Here is a 3,954-nt window from a genome sequence, read left to right as displayed (position 1 = left end):
CCACGCGCCCTACATGCTTCAGGTTGGCTCACAAACTGCACAACGCGGAGGATGAGAATTATTTATTTATGGCCCATGCGTTAGTGCAGACCGAGGTCAAGCCATGAAGGAAATCCCATTACTGATTTGATTCCGTCATTATCCAGCAGCCAATTTGAAGCCGGATGAACCACTTGAGGACCAGAGGCTGATTTATTCCTTCACCAACAATAAAAAACAAAATCTGGAAGCTTCACAAGCACCAAATCTACATTTTAGGAATCTGGTGCCAGAGTATTTATTTAGGGATCAGCAATGGATCATCTTCCATTCACCTGCATGAGCTGTTAAAGCCTTGATCTCATTGTCCATAACAATATGAAAAATATGAATCTTGTTGGTCGTTTGGTTTTATTCTGGGTCCTGTAATATATTTTTTTTCTGACATGGGCTGGACGACACCGAGGAGACACGTCGTGGTGTTGAGTTCCAGCTGGGTGGATTAGTGCACTTCTGTGATCACTCTGCGTGGGTCGAGGTCGCCACTTATTTGTTTAATTCGAGAGAAATCTTCAACATCGCCGAGTTGGAGTGGAAATGGGTTAGAAGACATGACCAGCTGTTTATTTCTCAGCTTCATAGAGGAAGTGTGGGACAGTTTGAACTCTGAATCTCTTATTTTTTGGCTGAATGAGTCTGAGCTCTCAGGTTGGAAAATACATAAGAAGAAAAAAAACGCAACGGAACCGGTTTAGAGTCTTTACTCCTCTGAGTCCAGGTTTCCCTGTGAGCTCTTTGCTGGAAATCACACAACGCGTCCTCGTCGTGCAGCTAACTCCGCCGGTCCACCTTAAAAAACTCTTCCGGTTTTCCTGACATCCCCTTTAAGAGAATTTCCCCGTCCCCCTCGCGGCCAGCAGGCGGCGCTGCCAGACCGCGTCTTGCCCTCGCGCTGCCTGTAGCAGAGAGGGGCACAGCGGGGGGAATCAAACACATTTTCTCTGTCCATTTTTTATACGGAATACGCGCAGATTTGGTCGATTTCGTTTCGTGACTGTTCTCTGCGACTCACACACCACTTCACATAATAAACAACACCGACTGCGCGCCCACTCGACCACAGACGCGCACAAATCTTTATCTGCTCCCCCTAAAAAATAACTAAACGGTGGGATTTGAGTTGATTTTATTATTGGTTCATTTGCATATATGAAAAAAACAAGTCGTGGTGGTTGAACGAGGTTGGAGTCGAAACGCATATAAGTACACGTTGAACCAGAGTCTTTCCCCGTGAATATATATTTTTTTTTATTGAAAATACATAATGCTTTATTTGCTGAGGGACCCCCCGGAGCCCAGTGGAGGACCCCTGGTGGTCCCCGGATCACACTTCCAGAAGCATTTTCTCCCCAAAGCCTAAACGACAATATGAAGCGTCGCGGTCGTGACGGTGCGTAAATCTCACCTCAGGCCTACTTAACAAGAATAACCTGCTTATTTCGTTAAGCGCGTGCCGTGTCTTCACTGCGCGCACGCGGCGATGCAATCAACACCCGATCAACTCAACGAAATCTTTGAATGAAGACGCCGCTGGATGAGCGTTACGGCGCTGCGTAACGGAGAGAGCGGTAATAAACGAGGCGAGGCGTTATGTAAGCGCCTGCAGTCTGCGCCCCTACCGAGGACACGCAGTCCGCCCGAGACGGGAGACACAGCTGACTCCGGTAGACTGTCAAGTCGCTTGAGGTGGAGCGATACACAAAACAGATACTGTCCCAATGAGTTTATCAGGTCAGAAAACAGGTAGAGGAGGAAAAACAACCAACAGATCTGCTCCAAAACAGCTTTTATTCACATCATTTTAACGAGTTCATCAGCTGTCATCAAACTTTATTCGAGAAAATTATAGATAAAGACCTCACTAAATATTGATATAACACATTTCATTTCTATTTCATGCAAACATGAAACGGTGTTGTATGATTCTGAGTTTCTGATTAGAGCTCTGTCTATCCAACTTTTTCACTCATCTCCTCGTCTCGTAATAAAGTTGTTGAGACTTCTAATAAGATTAAAAAATGCTCCCTGATGACTTCAGCTGACAGATCATGGTTTGTTCTAGTCATGCTGACAAGATTTCCCTATTTTCTAACTCACTTCGTTTTGGTTGTCAGGAGAAACACAAACCCTCAACCATCATCCTTTCATCTTGTCTTTTCTGACTTTCTACAAATTCAGATACATAATTTAGTACATTCATCCTCAAAATAATTAGGCCTGATTTCACCAGACCCAGTCTTTATCTATATTAAAAATTAACCACATCTTTTTTTTTCTCTTGAATCAATTAATGTTTTATGAAGCAGTTTTGTGGAGGCGGTTGGTTTGGTGATTCATTTTTCAGTGTTATTTCATCCAAGTGAGAGAATGAGAGTCAGAAATGAATGCAGGACACACAAATCCCTCCGATACAACCGCACTAACTCTGAAACAACAATCAAACAATTCTGTTCCAGAAAATAATTTGCCAATCGATAGATATATTTAGCTAAAGAAGGCTCAGGTGTTGACCATAGCCTGTTCATTCAACAGTTTTCTGGGACTTTGAGTGAAACTTGACTTATCACAATCTAAAATGTGTGTTCAGACCTTTTTGTTCTTAAATCATCCTGACGTAGCATTTAGATATTTGAAGATAATTGTGCTAAATAAAAGTAATCTTTTGATAAAGTCAGTCCAAGAGAAGAAAGTACTGCATCATTCTTCCAAAATGGGAGTAAAACTAAATCATTATTAGGTGCTGTTGAGTTTGGACATCAGAAAAAGAGACAGTTTCAACCAGCATATCAAGAAAAGTGAAGTAAAAATGTAGAAAGAACTTTTAAAAGGAAATGATGAGAGAAGCAGGATGTATCTGGTTTTGTTTCAGTGGATTTATATTTTAAAACATAAATATATTCTTCATGTGTTTCAGTCTGCTTTTTTTGCAGTGTATTCTTCAGTAAGTTGGGTACTTTTCTACAGTTTGTCAGACACATCTTTCATTTTTCTATTTCACCTGGAAACAACTTTACTGTAGCCGGTAGCTGCTTCTGGTGATGGATTATAAAAGAATGGCTATAAAAGTATGATTTAATTCTAAAACTGAAGCCATGCGTCTCAGTATTAATAGATGGCCATTTGATCATTTGATCCTTGTTGCTTTGCTCCTCATTTAATGAAGCTTTTGGGCAGTTAAATGAAAATGAATGAACACCCTCATCCAAAGCTCCTCAGACCTGTGCTTCCTCTCTAAAAGTAGAACAGAGCCTGATTCTTCTCTTTGTGGAAACAACTTGTTCAAGGGACATTTGTCTGCAGCACAGATTAGATACTGATAATTGTTGCTCGCCCCTAAGACTCTCTGTACCTGCTCTTTGTCCACTAGCATTCACTAATTCACACATTGGTAGAAGAGGCCTGCAGACACAGTTATTGGAGAGTTTATGATAAAACCAGAAGTTGTTCCAGGTCCATGTTTGAAAGGTCAGAGGAGAATGAATACCTGCAAAACAGTATGGAGACATGGTGTTAATGCACAATTTAACAATCAAATTAAATTCAAGTTAATTAATATGCAATTAAGCTTAAAAGGAGGTGGGAGAAACAATGCACTATTTCAATGTCTATTAGGACACACACAGGTTTAGAGTGCTTTTTGTATCCTGAAGCATAAATTGTGCCTCTTTAAAATGAAGACAAAGTCTTTCCTGTAAGGCTGCCTCATGAGGCACCGCTGTGCTTAAACGTGTTATAGTTAAACATCTTATTTAAAAGCTGTTTGACAGCTCTCTGTCACTGTTTTGCCTGAGGCTGAAGGAGCTCAGATTACACTCCAAACAATCCTTGATCAGGCCAAATAATTAACAAGGATCCACTGTAACAGGCGGATCTAGTTAGAAGTGCATCCCCAGGAGCAGCCTCCTGTTTGACAAC

General features: G+C 41.3%; 1 protein-coding gene across 1 annotated transcript in view; it reads left to right on the top strand.

Moving 5' to 3' along the window:
* The window catches only part of mllt10 (MLLT10 histone lysine methyltransferase DOT1L cofactor), a 78,033-nt gene that overhangs the window by 8,235 nt on the left and 65,844 nt on the right, over positions 1-3,954 (top strand). The window lies entirely within an intron of this gene.

Source organism: Trachurus trachurus (assembly GCF_905171665.1).
Source record: "Trachurus trachurus genome assembly, chromosome: 20".
Taxonomy (NCBI): Eukaryota; Metazoa; Chordata; class Actinopteri; order Carangiformes; family Carangidae; genus Trachurus; species Trachurus trachurus.
This window is presented reverse-complemented; position numbering and strand designations above follow the sequence as displayed.